Source organism: Dromiciops gliroides, chromosome 2 (genome assembly GCF_019393635.1).
Source record: "Dromiciops gliroides isolate mDroGli1 chromosome 2, mDroGli1.pri, whole genome shotgun sequence".
NCBI classification, from domain to species: Eukaryota; Metazoa; Chordata; class Mammalia; order Microbiotheria; family Microbiotheriidae; genus Dromiciops; species Dromiciops gliroides.
In genome coordinates, this window is record NC_057862.1 from 641,398,829 (window position 1) to 641,418,033 (window position 19,205).

Below are 19,205 nucleotides of genomic sequence, written 5' to 3' on the forward strand. Positions count from 1 at the left end.
TTGTGGTATACGAATGTAATTGAATACTATTGTGCTGTACGAAACGATGAGCAGGAGGAGTTCAGAGAAACCTGGAGGGTCTTGTGTGAGCTGATGCTGAGTGAGATGAGCAGAACCAGAAGAACATTGTACACAGTATCATCAACATTGTGTGTTGATCTACTGTGATGGACTATATTCTTCTCGCCAATGCAATGGTACAGAAGAGTTCTAGGGAACTCATGATGGAAGAGGATCTCCAAATCCAGGGAAAAAAAGAACTGTGGAGTATAGATACTGAATGAACCATACTATTTCTTTTGTTTTTGGTGCTGTTGTTTTTCTATTTTGAGGGGTTTTTTTTTAGGTTTTTTCCTCATTGCTCTGATTTTTCTCTTATAACATGACTAATGCAGAAATATGTTTAATGTTATTATATATAGATATATATATAGATATAGATATAGATATATATAAAACCTATATTAGATTACCTGGGAGGGAGAAAAATTTGAAATTGGAAAGCTCATATAAACAAAAGTGGAGAACTATCTTTACATGTAATGGGAATAAATAAATAAATAAATAAATAAATAACTTTTAAAAATATTATTTTACTCAGAAAAAAATCACAACAAAATTCATTTGGAAAAACAAGAGGTCAAGAATTTCAAAGAAACTACTGAAAAAAAGTGTAAAGGGAGGAGGTACAGTAGTACCAGACCTCAAGCTATAGTATAAGGGAGTAAATATAAAAACTATCTGGTACTGACTAAGTATAAGGGAGTAAATATAAAAACTATCTGGTACTGACTAAGAAACAGAAAGGTAGATGAGTGGAGATACAATAGACAGTGGCAAAATATTATAGTAATCTTTTGTTTGACAAATGTAAAGGTTTAAGTTTGGGGCATAAGAATTCATTATCTGGTAAAAATCGTTGGGAAAGCTGGAAAGCAATTGGCAGAAACTGGGCATAGAGCAATATCTTTTTGTAAATATTTATCCATTTCATTTAGATTGTCAAATTTATTGACATACAGTTGGGCAAAATAGTTCCTAATTATTGCTTTAATTTCCACTTCATTGGTGGTAAAATCACCCCTTTCATTCTGATACTGGTAATTTGGTTTTCTTCTTTCTTTCTTTTTTTTTTTTTGGTGAGACAATTGGGGTTAAGTGACTTGTCCAGGGTCACACAGCTAGTAAGTGTCAAGGGTCTGAGGCTGGATTTGAACTCAGGTACTCCTGACTCCAGGGCCGGTGCTCTAGCTACTGCACCATCTAGCTGTCTCCTCTTTCTTTTTTTTTTTTTTAAATCAAATGAACCAATTGTTTATCTATTTTATTGTTTTTTTCATAAAACCAGCTCTTAGTTTTATTGATTAATTCTATAGTTTTCTTGCTTTAAATTTTATTATTTTCCCCTTTAATTTTCAGGATTTCTAATTTAGTATTTAATTGGGGATTTTTAATTTGTTCTTTTTCTAGCTTTTTAAGTTAGAGCAAAATCTTAAAGCATGTACCAAGCCAAGGGCAAAATGTTTACATGACCTAGATATAAAGGAAACTATCACAAGAAAATTAGAAGAACATGGAACATAATACCTATCAGACTTGAGGATAAGAGAAAAATTTAGGAATAAATAAGAGATAGAGAGCATTGGGAGGTGTAAAAACGGACAATTTAGATTATATTGAATTTTAAAGTTCTTGTACCAATAAAACCAATGTAAGCAAGATGAGAAGGAAAGCAGAAAATTGGGGTGGGGTTGAGCAAATTTTCATAGACAGTCTCTCAGATAAAGGTTTCATTTCTCAAAAATATGAAGAACTTTGGCAAATTTATAAGAATACAAGTCATTACCTAAAGGATAAATGGTCAAAGGAGCTGAAGAAGCAGTTTTCTGATGAGTCAATCAAAACTATATATAGGGCAGCTAGGTGGCACAGTGGATAGAGCACCAGCCCTGGAGTCAGGAGTACCTGAGTTCAAATCCAGCCTCAGACACTTAACACTTACTAGCTGTGTGACCCTGGGCAAGTCACTTAACCCCAATTGCCTCATTAAAAAAAATAATAAATAAAATGTTTAAAACTTAAAAAAACTATATATAGTCATATGGAAAATATTCCCTAAATCATTATTGATGAGAAAAATTCAAATTAAAACTACTTTGGGGTATTATCTTACACCTATCAGATTGGTTAAAATGATAGATGTCCAGTTGGGGAAAGGCTAAACTAGTTGTGATATATGATTGTGATGGAATATTACTGTGCTGTAAGAAATGATTAGCTGGTTGATTTTAGAAAAAACAAGGAAAGACTTGGATTTATGAAGATGCTATCCACTTCCAGAGAAAGAACTCATAAATAGAAGCATGCATGGTATGGTTTTACACATACATATTACCAAATATGTATGTGTGTGTGTGTGTGTGTGTGTGTGTGTGCATGCATTCATGTTTAATTGTAGCCTTCTCTAGGGCAGGGTGGGAGAGGGGGAGACAAAAAAAATACAAAGTGCATAGCACAGAACAAAAGAAAACTTAGAAGGAAGCACAGAAAAGCTGGGTAGCTCTGAAAAATTTATTACATAGTTTGAAATGAAAATTCACTGTTTTATATTGATTGAATCTTCTCGTGATATTCTACTGTGTACATGGAAATGTTCTTTTTTTTTCTTCCTTTGTATTTAAGTGGTTTTTTTTATCTTTTTTTTTTTTTTTTTGCGGGGCAATGGGGGTTAAGTGACTTGCTCAGGGTCACACAGCTAGTGTCAAGTGTCTGAGGCTGGATTTGAACTCAGGTACTCCTGAATCCAGGGCCAGTGCTTTATCCACTGTACCACCTAGCTGCCCCTATATTTAAGTTTAAATTTTTTTTTTTTTTTGGCTGGGCAATTGGGATTAAGTGACTTGACCAGGGTCACACAGCTAGTAAGTGTCTGAGGCCGGATTTGAACTCAGGTGCTCCTGAATTCAGGGCTGTTGCTCTATCCATTGCGCCACCTAGCTGCCCCCAAGTTTAAAATTTTTTAAAAATTAAAGGAAAAAAATTAGGTCTCCTAGTGTTCAGCACAGGGCTCTTTTCATAGAACTACCTTATCAATGTCTTTCCCTGCCTATGTGTCAGGCACTGTGCTAAGCACAGGGAATACAAATTCATGTAAAAGGAAAGGCAGCCTCTGATCTCAAGGGGCTTACATTCTAACAAATTCTGAAAAAATGCAGAAAAGGTTTATTCCTATATAGACGGGTGGGATGTTCTTATTTTCACGGAACTCCAGGAAATTTGATGCCATAGACTTCTTCCAGAATTTAACAGGAAATTCTTCTGTAACAAACATTTGTGAGCATTTAGTGCAAGACATCATAAAGCCCCTGAAGAGGTTCCTGAATGGCCCTTATGAGCTTGTAGGAGCCCCCCTTTTTTGTGAGGCAATTGGGGTTAAGTGACTTGCTTAGGGTCACACAGCTAGTAATTGTTTTTGTTTTTGTTTTTGCAGGGCAATGGGGTTTAAGTGACTTGCCCAGGGTCACACAGCTAGTAAGTGTCTGAGGCTGGGTTTGAACTCAGGTCCTCCTGAATCCAAGGCTAGTGCCTTATCCATTGCACCACCTAGCAGCCCCAGCTAGTAATTGTTAAGTGTCTGAGGTCAGATTTGAACTCAGATCCTCCTGAATCCTGGGCTGGTGCTCTATCCACTGTGCCACCTAGCTGCCCCATAGGAGCCCTTTTGAACAAAGGAATAGAAAGTCTAGAAATAGGGATTTCCTCTAGTGTCCTTTTGTCCAAAGTTGTATTTGGAAGTATTGGCAGTCATTGATGGGGCTGGAACTAGGGTGGGCTTTCCTCTGTATATAGTCTTATGCCTACAGGAACTTTATTTCTTTTGTCACTAGAGATTTATTTTTTAATATAGTTTTTAATAATCTATATTTTTCTTCTGGAAATTTATCCTTTGGAGAATGACTTGATCTCATATATTTGTGTCCGATTCCTACATATTTTGGGTATCAGACTTCTACCAGAGATATTTGATTCAAAGATGTGAACCATGTCACAATTTCTCATTCTAGTTTTGTTTTATGTGCAAAACCTTTTAATTTGATATACTTCAAATTGTTTACTTTATCATCTATGAATACCCCCTTTCCTTTCTTTAGTTCACAATTCTCCCTCTACTCATAGTTGTGAAATATATCTCTAGTCTCTAATTTTTTATGGTATAAATATATGGTTTAGGAGATACATAGTCAAGATAAGATTCCATCTCTGTTGTCATGGAGGTCTCAGTGTAGAAGATGGTAAGACACCAATGAAGATAACTTGAATATACCCCATTACTTAATAAATACACTAGAAATGAGTATCCATCTGTCCTCTTCTCTCCCATCATTCAAACATAACCCTAATTCAAATCCTCATTACTTCTCCCCTAAACTAGTATAACAGGCTACTAATTGGTCTCACTGACTCCAGTGTCTTCTCTTGTCAATCCATCCTCAACAATGCTACCGAGGGGCAGCTAGGTGGCTCAGTGGATAGAGCACTGGCCCTGGAGTCAGGAGTACCTGAGTTCAAATCTGGCCTCAGACACTTAACACTTACTAGCTGTGTGACCCTGGGCAAGTCACTTAACCCCAATTGCCTCACTTAAAAAAACAAAAACAAAAACAACAACAACAAAAAAAACAATGCTATTGAAGATATTCCTAAATATCTGATTGTGTCACTCCTCTGCTCAAAAGCTCAAGTAGCTCCCTATTGCCTCTAGACTCAAATAAAAACTACCATGTTTGGTATTTATAGCCCTTTGCTATCTGGTTCCAGCTGATTCGTGCAGGCATTACTCCCCTTTGTGCATTCAATATTACAGCCCAAATTGTTCTTCACCCATGGCATTCTATCTGTTACCAATGTGCTTTTGTTTTTGTTTTTTTTTTGCTGGGCAATGGGGGTTAAGTGACTTGCCCAGGGTCACACAGCTAGTAAGTGTCAAGTGTCTGAGGCTGGATTTGAACTCAGGTCCTCCTGAATCCAAGGCCGGTGCTTTATCCATTGCGCCACCTAGCCGCCCCTACCAATGTGCTTCTGCCCAGACTGTCTCTCATTACCTCCTTACCTCTCTGTCTCTTCGAATCCTTAGCTTCCTTAAAAATTTAACTCCTACTAGTGGAGGCCTTTTCTAATGATCACCCCCACATATACTGTTTTTTGTTTTGTTTTGTTTTATAATCATAAAAATACTTTATTATTTTCCAGTTACACATAAAGATAGTTTTCAACATTTGTTTTCATGAGATTTTTAGTTCCAAATTTTTCTCCCTCCCTCTCCCCTCTCCCCTCAATACAGAAAGCAACCCTTTATAGGTTATATATGTACAATCCCATCAAACATATTTCTGCATTAGTCATGGTGAAAGAAGAATCATAACAAAACGGAAAAACCTCAAAAAACAAAAAAACAAAAGTAGAAATAGTATGGTTCAATCTGCATTCAGAATCCACAGTTCTTTTTTTTTCTGGATGTGGAAAACATTTTCCATCATGAGTTCTTTAGAATTGTCTTGGATCATTGCACTGCTGAGAAGAGCCAAGTCTATCACAGGTGATCATCACACAATGTTGCTGTTACTGTGTACAATGTTCTCCTGATTCTGCTCACTTCACTCAGCATCAGTCCACTTAAGTCTTTCCAGGTTTTTCTGAAATCTGCCTGCTCATCATTTCTTTTTACTTCCTTCCTTCCTTCCTTTTTTTTTTTTGTTTTGTTTTGTGTTTTTTTTTAGTGAGGCAATTGGGGTTAAGTGACTTGCCTAGGGTCACACAGCTAGTAAGTGTTAAGTGTGTGAGGCTGGATTTGAACTCGGGTCCTCCTGACTCCAGGGTCGGTGCTTTATCCACCTCACCACCTAGCTGTCCCTGCTCATCATTTCTTATAGCACAATAGTATTCCATTACTTTCATATACCACAACTTGTTCAGCCATTCCCCAACTGATGGACATGCCTTTGATTTCCAATTCTTTGCCACCACAAAGAGAACTGCTATAAATATTTTTGTACATGTGGGTCCTTTTTTATGATCTCTTTGGGATACAGACCTACTAGTGGTAATACTGGGTCAAAGGGTATGCACAGTCCCCAAACCCTTTGGGCATAGTTTTAAATTGCTCTCTAGAATGGTTGGATCAGTTCACAACTCAACCAACAATGCATTAGTGTTCCAATTTTTCCACAGCTTTTCCAACATTTATTATTTTCCTTTTTTGTCACATGAGCCAATCTGATAGTTGTGAGGTGGGAACCCAGAGTACCACATTGTTTTTAACTTTGTATTTACTTCCTTTGTGTACATGTTGCTTTTCCCTATAGAATGCAAACTCCCTGAAAGCAAAGACTTTTAATTTTATCTTTGTACTTCTAGTGCCTAGCACAATGTTTGGCATATACTAAGTGTTTGATAAGTGGGCAGCTAGGGGGTGAAGTGGATAGAGTGCTGGGTCCTGAGACTCACCTTCCTGAGTTCAAATCTGCTTTCAGACACTGGAATAGTCACTTAATCCTGTTTGCCTCAGTTTCCTCATCTGTAAAATGAGATGGAGCTCAAATCTAGCCTCTTAAATAAGCTCTGTGACCCTAGGCAAGTCACTTTGCTCTGCCTCGGTTTCCTCATCTGTAAAAAATGATGTGGAGAAAGAAATGGCAAACCACTGTCTTTGCTAAGAAAACCCCAAATGGGGTCACAAAGAGTCAGGTAAGATTAATCAACAACAACAATACTAGTGGGGACTTCTGAGCAATAGTGTTGGCAGAAGCTGTACTGTAGGAACTAGGAATAGTGCCCACCTTCTACAGCAGGGCTTCTTCTTAAACTTTTTTCCACTCTCTACCTAATTTCGCCAGGAGAAATTTTTACGTGACCAGGGGCATATAGGTGTATAAGACAGGTATACATAAACTTTTACTGTGGCCAAATTTTTGGAGACCTCCCCACATTCAGTTACCCACCCAATATGGGTCAGAGGAGGTGTCAGAGAAGAAAGGCCTTCACATAGCCAGAGGGAAGATAGACTTCCTGGAGAAAGTGGCATTGAGTTGAACTTGAAAGAAATTCAAGAGGCAAACTGGGAGTTCGGCTTTCTGAGCATTCCAGGAAGAAAGGCTATATCTGTGTTATTTTACAAAAATACCTGTTGGAAGGAGGGGGGCTATTGTGGTCCGATCTGGATCCGAGTTCCGTAGATTAAGGCTGGAAACGTACGGTTGCAAGAGATAGTGGAAGGCCTTGGAATTTAGACACAGCAGTTAAGAGGTTTACTTGGTATGCAGTAGGGAGCCAGTGACGATATTGGAGTAGATGAATGACGTGCAGGTAGGAAAGAAAGGTAAGGAAAATTAGTCTGAGAACTGAGGGAAAGATGGATTGATGAGGGGGAGGTTGAAGGTAGGAAGACTGGGGACAATTTTAGAAGATGCCCCCACCTGGTCCCCTTTTTACAGATGAGGGAACTGTAACACAAAGAGATTAAGTGATTGGCTCAGGGCCCACAGCTAATAAGTAAGTGCTTTTAGCCGTATTTGAACCCAAGTCTTCCTGACTTCAAGTCCAGTGCCCTATTATGTACTGTGGCAGTGGTCTGAGTGACGGTGATAAGAGACTGTGCTGGGTGGTGGCAGAAAAGAAAGGGCAGAGGTGAGAAGAGTTACAGGAATGGCATCTGTTTTTATCAAATGTTATTAATAAAGATAACCCGGAGAAAGAGCGGTGAGAGGGAGGACATATCAGCAGGTGAGCCCCAGCGTCCGAATCTTGGCACCTCCCCGATCACGTGACACCAGACCATTTACTACTCCACCATCACTCCTCCCTCCCCACCCCTTCTTTCCTGCACTGGCTGGCTTCCTGCGAAAAGGGGTTCAGCCTCGGCGCTTGCGCAGTACGGAGGGGCTCGGCGGACTGACAGCTGGGCTTGCGGGCGGTGCGCATTGGCAGAACCTGGGTGCTGCTGGTGCCGCGGCGGTCGTGGAAACTGGAAGCAGCCTGCCGGGCCAGCCCGCCGCGGTAAGACGGGCTCGCCGCTGCCGCCGCGGTCGCCGCAGCCGGAGGGTGGGAGATGCGCTGCTCGGCCCGGCTCCCTCGGCCTGGAGCCAGCGCAGCGCAGTGCGGTGGGGGGCGGGAAGAGGGACCCGTCCAGCTAAGGCAAGTGGTACATGGCCGGGGGAGGGGGGGTGCCTCACGCGGGATGCGTGGAGATAGGAGAGCAGATTTCAGGGTTCGGGGTTAGAGTGCGGAGGGATCAGTTGCAGTTGAGGGTGACCTCGGGCTTCCTAGGAGGTATGAGGGGTTTTAGGGTCTCCAGAGGGTTAAAAGGCATTAGGGGGTCCTGGGGGAAATGGCGGAAGGGGGCGACAGGAGTTCCTGAGGGGTGCGACATCAGGAATGATGTGGCCCCCTAGGAACGCTGTTCGATTGGGGAGCTTTGTGGGGTCACAGGGAGCTGTACGAACCAGGAATTGGGGGGTGGTTGAGGGAGAAGGTTGTAGGGGTTTGGGGAATTGGGGGGTCTGCAAAATCCGGGTCAACGTGGGAATTAGAAATGGCAAAGACCCCCCCCCCCTCGCTAGTACTGAGACTGTCTAGGGGGAGGGGGGAGTAAGGAGAAGGTGGGCAACATCAGGTCTTCCAGGGAGAAATGGCTGGACAGTGGGGTATCAGGTGCCTCGCAGGGCGCGAGGAATAAACCCACAAAAGCCTTATCTAGTGCCTTTGGGGGTGCATTGCTGCCCTTTTTTTCCTTCCCAAGTTTTTCCTCTCCCCCCTTCCCTGCCTGGCTATCCCCTCCCTCCCCAACTCTCCGCACTGCCTCAGTTGGGTTGGGGGCTCGCGAGCCAGAGACTCCATCTGCTTCCTCCAGGGCCCCGGGACAGCTGTTACCCGGTGCGCTGGGGCAGCTTCCAGGGCAGGCAGGCAGGCAGAGGCAGACGCCTTTGGAAGCCGGAGCAGAGCGGCTTACTTTCTCTCTTTTCGGGGTTTGCTTCCCGAAGTTTGCAGGATTTTAGAAGGGGAAATGGGGGTGGGGGGAAGAGCCTTTGGTGTGTGAATCGACAGCCTTGAGCCCCCTTCAGTGAGGTGCTCGGTACCAAGGCCAGGTGCAGAATCCCGCCTCTTCCCTGGCCCAGGTGAAGGAGGAGGTGTCACTGACGTGGAAGCCGTCGCTGTGGTGAGTCAGTGTTCCATGCGCAGGCCAACAGCTGTTGGGGCCACAGCTGGTTTAGATCGTGCTGCGGACCTAAGCCTGTGGAACTTCTCTCCAACCCGGCCTGGAGGTTCAAGAGGTTGGAGCAGTACATACTACATCCGAATTTAGCCCAGTAAAGGGAAATATTTGATAATCAAGGGAAAAAATGATTTCTATTAAAATTCAGTTCCTGTTCTGGCGATTGATAGCTGCTGACAGTCTTTGAGTACACGCCTCCACTTTGTGGGTAATTAGAACTGGGGTCCTGTTTTTGTTGATAAGTCTTTGCCTGAGGAAAAATGTTTCCTGTGCTATTTTCCATTGAAAAACCAAGGAGGAGGGGCAGCTAAGTGGTGCAGCGGATAAAAGCACGGACCCTGGATTCAGGAGGACTTGAGTTCAAATTCGGCCTCAGACACTTGACACTAGCTGTGTGACCCTGGGCAAGTCACTTAACCCTCACTGCCCCGCAAAAAAAAAAAAAAAGAAAAAGAAAAAGAAAAACCAAGTGGCTGTGGTCTCTAGGGTTTGTTAAACACATTGAGTACTAAGTTCAGGGAATACAAAGAAAGGCAAATAACAGAATAAAAGCAACCCTCCACTATAGCATACCTTTTAAGTAATCATGTACCTTCTGCTTGAATAAAGGAGCGAGAACCTACCACCTTCTGAGGCAAGCCAGTCCACATTTGGGCAGCTTTAATTGTTAGGAAGTTTGCTGGGACATGAAGCCTAGGTCTACCTCCATGGACTTCCATTTTTTTACACCTGGTTCCACCCTTAGGGAAGCAATGGAACAAATTGATTCTCAAATTGGACAGCCCCCCCCCCCCAAATACTTGAGGTCTGCCCTCTTAGAAGACCCTTCCTGTGGAGTTTTGTTTGTTTGTTTGTATTACAGTCAAGGCAGGCTCTAGGGAAATTCATTTTAGGGTCATTGTAAAGTAGGGGCAAACCACTTGCCCTCCATTATGTTCATTGTATATTGTGGGGAGCTTTAAGGGGGCTCTTTAAAGGGCACCCCCTGAAGACGGTGTGGAACAGAGTTCTATGGGGAGGCACAGGCCCTCTGTCAAGGATCTCTGTGTGGGAGGACTAATTAGGGACTGATTGTATTCATATGAGTCTTAGGTCTTTAAAAAAATAATAATGATAAAAGTTCCCAGCTGCCAGAGCTCCCCTCCTCCCTGAGTCACTGCTCGGCTTCTTAACCCAGGAACACAGCACCCCTCCCCTACCTTCAAGGCAGCCTTCTGCTTTCCACTGCTTCTGATTAGATTTGTTTGAGTATTTAAGAAACCCAGAAGGAAGTAGAGTTGGGAGAAGTCCATTTTGCTTAAGTGAACAGGATTTCCAAATAATCTAGGCTGCTTTTGAAGTAGTGATGCAATGTAGAGCATTTTAATTCTGGCCCAACATAGTTTTGCTTGTCCTCCACCCTATAGAGAAATAGGATGGTTGTGAAACTGAAGGTGCTGCCTTCTTAGTTACCTTGTCCAGTTTTCATTTGAGATCATAGATGATTGGAGTCAGCTCCCACTGCATCTGGGGCCATCTCCAGTTGTCTTGATCTATATCTAGCTCTATATGGCTCCAGAGAAGAGAGTGAGGCTGGTGACTTTGCACAGCCCTTGCTCACTTAAATCCAATTCACTGCATGTGAGTAGTACTCTTGGAGAAAGAAGAACAAACAACGATAGTATTGGAGCTAAAAGTGAGCTGTCCCTTTCATTTTCTCCATAAAGAGGAAATAATTTGTCTAAGTTCCCACAGGTTGTAAGTGACAGGGCTAGGTCATAAACCTCATTTTTTTTTTTTTGGTCAAGGCAATGACTTGCTCAGGGTCACACAGTGTCAAATGTCCGAGGTTATATTTGAACTCAGTCCTCCTGACTCTAGGGCCAGTGCTCTCATCCACTGTGCCACCTAGCTGTCCCAAGATATTTGAACTCCAAAGTCAGTGGTGCTGCTATTATAGCATGCTGCCTTTGCTTAACAAGGTTTTCTCCAGGGCAGTACTGTGAGACAGTGAAAACTGTGCTAGATTTGAATCTGTCCTGGGCAGAATTAACTGTGGGACCTTGCGCAAGTCACTTATGCATTCTATACCTCAGTTTTTAATATGTAAAATAACGTGACTGGACTAATTTAGCTTCTAAGATCCTTTCATTCTCCAAATTCCTGATCTTGGGGCTTTTACATAGAAATCACAGAACATAGATAGGGGGTTGGGGTTGAATCAGGGAAAGGATGCACATCAACTCAGTGGCCTTGGGCAATTCAGTTAAATTTCCTGTGTTTCAGTTTCCTCAGGTAAAAAAGATTTCTAAGGCCTTTTCCATGTTTAATTTCCCACACTGTCTGTGAGTAAAACATTAGGGTCTGTTGGTTATTCACTGCAAGAATGAAATTTGCATAGGTGTTTGGAGATGCTGTGTTTTGAAAGTCAAGAGACAGTAGCTGAGGTAGCATAAAAGAAAGGAAGATTTATGCAGTAGATAGTTTAGGGAGGTGAAATTAGCTATTAAGACTTCTTAAGAAGACTAATTCATTGTTCTAACCCAAGGAATAGCAACCATTGTAATGACCATTGCCAGGGTCTCAAACCTCATTCTCCCCCATCAAGGAACAAGTTCTTTTGGTGGGGTAGAAGGAATGGGGGTAACAAATGGTAGCTTCTTCTTTTTTTTTTGGAGAGGCAATTGGGGTTAAGTAACTTGCTCAGGTTCACACAGCTAGTAAGTGTTAAGTGTCTGAGGCCAGATTTGAACTCAGGTCCTCCTGAATCCAGGGCCAGTGCTCTATCCACTGCGCCATCTAGCTGCCCGAATGGTAGCTTCTTAATGGTAGAAGTGGTGGAAAGGGCCTGGGAGAGGGGAGGATGGGAACCCACAGATGTCACTGGGGGAGGGAATGGAAGGGGTCGATAAGCCCAAATACCACTCTTGATAATACTTTGCACATTGGCTCATAAGAGGTAGAGCTCTGTGGTCTTTAAATCTTAGAGGTTTTCTAATCTACCCCCTTTAGAAATTGAGATGCTGAAAGGTCTTCAATGTGGGCCATGTAGTGACTTAGGGTTAAGACTGTAGGGTGTCCAAGCTGGGTTCTGTGGTATGACTTGAGATTAATCACTTCTTCCCTTTGGGCTTTCGCTTAGGCCATCCTTGCAAAGGAAAAACTTCACTGAGGTTGGCAGAAGACTTAGCACACATGGTTATTTTATGTGAGTCTTTGAAAGTGACTGTTTCTCTATACGAAGTGGTATCGCTACATGCTTTGGTTTAAAGAAAGAGCTTAACAACTTTGAGAAGCTCAGCTTTCCTAGAGACACTTTAAAGTTGCTTATTGAAGGGTTATCATCCGAGTTCTAGAGTTCTGATTTGTCACTTTTCTTCCTGTCTAATCAGGCTCAAAGTTTTGTCACTTCTGTTGCTGAGTTTTAGTCATTCAGTGTTATGTTGTTGTTCAGTCATTTTTCAGTCATGTCTGACTCTTCGTGATCCCATTTGGGGTTTGCCATTTCCTTCTCTAGCTTATTTGACAGATGAGGAAACTGAGGCAAAGAAAGGCAAGTCACTTGCCTAGGGTCACACAGCTAGAAAGTGCCTGAGATGAGATTTGAACTCCCAAAGATGAGTCTTCATAACTCCAGGCCTGGCACTCTGCACTCTGGCACCACCTAGCTGTCCTCTGTCAATTCTACTTTCTTAATATTTCCCTCCAAGCCATCTTACTTCCAGCACTGTTCTGTAGGTCCTTATTCTATCTCATGACCAGGCTATTGCAGTAACCTCTCATCTAGCCCTCTTGTTTGCAGTCTGCCCTGCATACCACTACCACAATAAAGAGGAGTTATGGGGCAGCTAGGTGGCGCAGTGGATAGAGCACCGGCCCTGGAGTCAGGAGGACCTGAGTTCAAATCCAGCTTCAGACACTTAACACTAGCTGTGTGACCCTGGGCAAGTCACTTAACCCCACTTGCCTCACTAAAAAAAAAATAATAAAAAAAAATAAATAAAGAGTAGTTATAATTGCATCATCACCCCTTTGATGGCTTACTGAAAAGAGGTAAAATGCCTTAGTCAGGCATTCACGGCCCTCAATTTGGTTCAATTTATTTCGGTTCATATCTTAATTCTACTCTTTACTACTACCTATGTGAGCTAAAAAAGTTCACATCCTCTTTGTGCATCTGGTTTCTTATCATTGAAATAATATGTTTAGGCTAGAGGATGTTTAAGATCCTTTCTAGTTTTAAATCTTGGCATTGACTATTAAAAAAAATGAATCAGTAATCACTTATTGAGCTCCCACTATGTGCTAAGCACTATGCTTGGGACTGGGGATAGAATACAAAAGTGAGTTAGTCCCTTTCCTTAAGAAACTTTCATTCAGTCTCATAGGAGTCTATTAAAAGTCTCAGACATGGCTAGATTATCATTTGCATTATTGGAGGGAATGCCCACATTACCCTTCATGTACGCTCTAGTCAGATTTGCTTACTTGACTTGTCTTTCACTTTCTTCCCGGTGTCTTAGGCTCTGGAGCTTTCCTCTGCTTGGATTAGCCTTCCTGTTCCTTCTACCTCTGCATTTTAATTTTAATTTTTTTTTTTTTTTTTTTTTTGCGGGGCAATGAGGGTTAAGTGACTTGCCCAGGGTCACAGAGCTAGTAAGTGTCAAGTGTCTGAGGCTGGATTTGAACTCAGGTCCTCCTGAATCCAGGGCCAGTGCTTTATCCACCGCAGTGCCACCTAGCTGCCTATACCTCTGCTTTTTAATATGCTGTCCATTCTCAATTGCCTTGTACAAACAATGGCCCCTCCATCTATGAAACCTTCCAGGTCTCCTTTCTGCTTCCTCTGATGCACCCAAGTGATCTCCGAATGCTTAGAGTACATTGCTACTTTGTTCAAACGTTGTACCTCCATAATAATCAATCATCTAGTGTTGTTATTTGTATATATGTTGTAACACCCACATTGGATTGTAAACTTCTTGAGGGCAGAGATTGTCTTATCCATCTCAGTATCCCATGTGACACTTGGTATAGTATTCATTAAAAAGTTCCACTGAATGAATAATACTGAACCAGGAGCAGTCATTGTATAGCAGAGCCCTTGAAGCAAGAAGATATGGGTTTGAATTCTGTTCTGCTAATAAAGGTCACCTTTGTGACCTTGGGCAAGTCACTCCTGAGGACTAAGTTGATTCTTCTGTAAAATGAGGAAGGGGGAATAAATAGTTTTGTTGTTGTTTTTGTTGTTGTTTTGTTGTTTGTTTTTTCGTGGGGCAATGAGGGTTAAGTGAATTGCCCAGGGTCACACAACTAACTAGTAAGTGTCAAGTGTCTGAGGTTAGATTTGAACAAGGGTCCTCCTGAATCCAGGGCTGATGCTTTATCCACTGTGCCACCTAGTTGCCCCCCTGGGAATAGATATTTTTGAAGAATTCTTTTAGGGCCAAACCCTAGAATCTGTACAGTTGTCATTGTTGTTGTTCAAAGTGAACTTTGAGAAGCCAAGCTTTTCCAGGGATACTGTAAAGTTGCTTGTTGAAGGCATATCATCTGAGTTCTAGAGTTTTGATTTGTCACTTCTCCTCCCATCTAATCAGGCATGAAGTTTTGTCAATTCTCTTTTTGTTGTTCTGTCCTTTCAGTCATGTCTGACTCTTGGGGACCCCACTTGAGGTTTCCTTCGCAAAGCTCATTTTACAGATGAGGAACTGAGGCAAACAGGGTTAAGTGACTTGCCTAGGGTCACACAGCCACTAAGTGTCTGAGGATGGATTTGAATTCATAAGGATGAGTTTTTCTGACTTCCAGGCCCTGTGCTCTATCCACTTCCCCACCTAGCTGTCACATAGCCAGCACTTAATAAATGTTTGTTGACTGTTGATAATCGTCTGAAGCTAGATTCAAGTCTTCCTTATTCCAAGCCCAGTATCCTATTAACTTTGCCACCTTGCTTGCCCTATGGATTATATATAGGGCAGACCCTTGGCATAAGAGCGAAGTTGGCAGAGCTTATCATTGGTTCCCTTCCATATTTCCTTTCTGAGGTTCTTTCTACTCCTGGAGTTTACCATCTGTCCCAGGACCCCAGGGCTCATATCCTATCTCCTGCCACTCGCAGCCCTGTTGTAAATGCCTGCTATGGGTTACAAGGTGGGCACGCTGAGAATGTAGATGGTTCATAACAACCTATCCCCATTACTTTAAATTACAGGTGAGTAGGTAATGTCATCTTCATCTGTGAAAAAGCAGCACATTTGGAGTTAATGTTTTTGGTCCTTGGGACAGTTTGCTCTTCCAAAGGAGGAAGTGATTCAAAGGTAGAAGAAGTGGCCGGGCAGGTACCTACAGGACAGGAGGGGAAGACCTTACATAAGCCAAACTGTTCTAGTCCTTAGGGGGTTGGAGGACTGATTCATAAGATGCTCTGAAACTTCTAAAGATACTAGGATGAGTGGTAGGATCTAAAGGCCTGTCTAGCTCTAGAATTCTATGACTCATTGGAGAAGAGGGATGATTTGAAGGAGACAGATAAATTAGGGAAGAGGAGAGAGAAGCAAGGCCTCCCCACCCTTTTTTTCTTTTTAAATGAACAAATCCACTTTAACATCCTTGATTGGCAAATTGATGGGCATTGAGCCTAGAGGTCCATATTCCTTGGCAATAGCTTTGCTCCAGCCAGGTGCGGTTTGAGGAAGCTCTGCTGGGCCCTGTACCACAGCCAGCCGTGACTCAGATGAAATGACTCAACAGTGGTTAAAATGGCCAATGAGCTGGAAAAAAAATTTTTTTTAAAAGAGAATAGAAAGGCTTTCAAGGGATCATTACTTGGTAGCTGAAATGAGCCCACTGAGAAGCTAATGCTGGTGCATGGAAAATGCCAGAATAAATGAGCCACACTGATTGTTAAGGCACTGGAACAGAGATGGGGTGGCCACCCCAAGATGTGAATCTGAAACAAAGAATATAAGATAGATGGAAGCCAGATCTGAAATAATATTCCTCCAGCCCAAATAAGAGTAATAACAATGATCAGATTTCCATTTGATACTCATGGTTTTTTGCCACCACATTCCCTATGAGATAAGGAGTAGAGGAAGCCAAATTTAAAGGGAGGACAAAGACTAAATGGGGAAAAAATAGAAATTTCCCAAGGCAAAAGAGAATAAAATAATCCCCATTTTTTTTTTTTGGTGGGGCAATGAGGGTTAAGTGACTTGCCCAGGGTCACACAGCTATTAAGTGTCAAGTGTCTAAGGCTGGATTTGAACTCAGGTCCTCCTGAACCCAGGGCCAACTAGTTAGTGCTTTGTCTACTGCGCTACCTAGCTGCCCCCAATAATCCCAATTTTGAAAGCACTTGAAGGTTGACTCTCTTCCCCATGCCCTTGTGAGATAGAAAATCTAAGTTTATCTCCATTTTACAGATGAAGAAACTGAGAACCTAAGAACAGAAGTGACTTGTCAATGATATAACTGAGATGGGACCCCCCCCCCCAACCCAGTCTCATGACTCCCAGCTCAGTGCACATTTTGCTACACCATGAACTCATTAAAACAAAGAACTGGCTTCTCCTGTTCCTCTTCCCACTGTTCCCTCCCTCTAGCTAGCAGTTCACATTTAGAAGCCCCAAAGTTCATCTAGATAACTGAATTAGCTCATCAGTCTAGTACCATAAGTGGTTGAGGAGTTTCACTATCTTTCTTCTAAAAATGCAGGTGCACACCTTCTCTGCAGTTTATAATCCTACTAATGCCAAAAACATCAAGAGAAGTTAAGTGACCTGCCCAAAGTCATCCCAGTCAGTATGTTCTGGAAGTGGGCCACGTCTTCTTGGCTCCCAGGCCAGCTGAGTTATGATCTAGTGATGACCAAACTAAGGGGGGTAACAAGCAGTTTGTCCCCATGATAAGCAGCTCTGGTTGCTGTGGGAGGGAAACATTTAAATATGAAGAACCACTGTGTAGTATGGGGGAGGGGGGTCATCCAGGGAGAAAAAAAAAAAAACTTTTTTGGTGTAAATTATAGAGGGGAAAGATCTCTAGATTTCATGTATTGTGATTTTTGGAAAAGTCTAATCATAATATGGGAAAACACAGCATCAGATTTAGGGTTCAAGCCTCGATTTAGGATCTAGAAAGGGGCCTCGGGAAGGTTTTTGTTTTTGTTTTTGAAATTAGGTAATCAGGTTTGAGTGACTGAGGGTGGATTTGAACTCAGGTCCTCCTGACCCCCAGGCCATTGTTCTATCCACTGTACCACCTAGCTGCCACTAGACCAGGGGTCCTTAATAACTTTTTGTGCCATGGACCCCTTTGACAGTCTGTTGAAGCCTGGGGAGCTCTTCTTAGCATGATGCTTTTATTAGGATTTTTGTAGGATTAAAAAAAACAATCATGAAATTTAATTATTAAAACATTACACACATACACGTTCATAGATTCCAACTTCACTCTTCCTCTAATCCAATTTTATAGGAGAAAGGCAATTTGGGGTCTAGAGAGAGGAAGGGTCAGAGAGGTAGTTAGTGGATTTCTGGGCAAGAATGATAGCAGAGACATTGAGGAACGCTGATCCAATGTGATTCAATCTAAGCCAATTTATAAGGGAGGTGCTTTGGACAGAGTTGTATTCAAAGAAGAGTCTCACATGACAAACTTTCTTTGTTCTTGTTCTTAGGAATGCAGTCCAGGAGTCTTCTAGGTCAAAATTCAGCTTGTGTTTGAAACTAAGGCTATTTTAGATCCCTGGTACCCTCAGGCCCATTGACCAAATGGAAGTGAAGCTTTAAAAAACACTTTCTATTTATACTGTGTATATCTTGCATGTATATTTTTTGCACATTTTCCCCATTAGAATGTGACCTCCTTGTACTTACAGTAAATATTTAATAATGCTCATTGTTTGACCGATTGACAAAGCTAATTTAATTTTATATATATATATTTTTTTTTTTTGGTGAGGCAATTGGGGTTAAGTGACTTGCCCAGGGTCACACAGCTAGTAAGTGCCAAGTGTCTGAGGCTGGATTTGAACTCAGGTCCTCCTGAATCCAAGGCCAGTGCTTTATCCACTGCGCCACCTAGCTGCCCCCAATTTAATTCACTATAAAAAAGGTGACCACAAAGTAATTTGTTTGCCAAAGAATACTCAACAATCAATCTTAGGAATAACTATGTGATTTCAGTTCATCTCAAGGTAAGGAAGACCAGACCATCTTAGTTATCAGGAAGCAGGACACCATATTGAAAACTCTGGCAGGGGTGACAATCATATTGATGACTCAACATTTTTTTTCAATTTTTTTGTTATCTTTGGTTTTTACATTGCCTTCGTGTCCCCATGTATTCCTCCCCACCCAGGAAACCAACTCATATAACAAAGGAGAAAAAGGAAACAGGAAGGAGGCAGTTTGACAAGACCAACCAACACAAAGGTCAAGTCTGACAATCTACACATCTTCCCCATCCAAAGCCCCCCATTTCTTCAAAGAAAGGAGGTAGGTATATTTTCATATTTCTTTTTTGGGACCACATTTGAACATTATAATTACATAGAATTCAGATTAGAAGTTCTTTCTTCCTTTCTTCCTTTCTTCCTTTCTCTTTCTTTTTTTGGTGGGGCAGTGAGGGTTAAGTGAGTTGCCCGAGGTCACACAGCTTGTAAGTGTCAAGTGTCTGAGGCCGGATTTGAACTCAGGTCCTCCTGAATCCGGGGCCGATGCTTTATCCACTGCGACACCTAGCTGCCCCGAAAAAAACTCTTTTAAAAAAAAGAAAGGGGCAGCTAGGTGTCGCAGTGGATAAAGCATCAGCCCCGGATTCAGGAGGACCTGAGTTCAAATCCGGCCTCAGACACTTGACACTTACTAGCTGTGTGACCCTGGGCAAGTCACTTAACCCCAATTGTCTCACTAAAAAAAGAAGTTTTTGCAAAGAGATGAACAAGAGCCATAAA

The 19,205-nt window shown here is 42.1% G+C and overlaps 1 protein-coding gene across 3 annotated transcripts in view; it reads left to right on the forward strand.

Annotated features, from left to right (window-relative positions):
• Window positions 1–19,205, forward strand: part of KIAA0513 (KIAA0513 ortholog) — a 93,255-nt gene that overhangs the window by 12,729 nt on the left and 61,321 nt on the right. For 2 of the 3 annotated variants that reach the window (XM_043981797.1, XM_043981795.1), the window contains exons 1-2: window positions 7,912–8,052; window positions 18,611–18,747. The gene's annotated coding sequence lies outside the window, so the exon portion shown is untranslated. Of the gene's footprint in view, window positions 1–7,911; window positions 8,053–18,610; window positions 18,748–19,205 lie in introns of those variants that run through there. The other variant, XM_043981796.1, reaches the window with a different exon arrangement.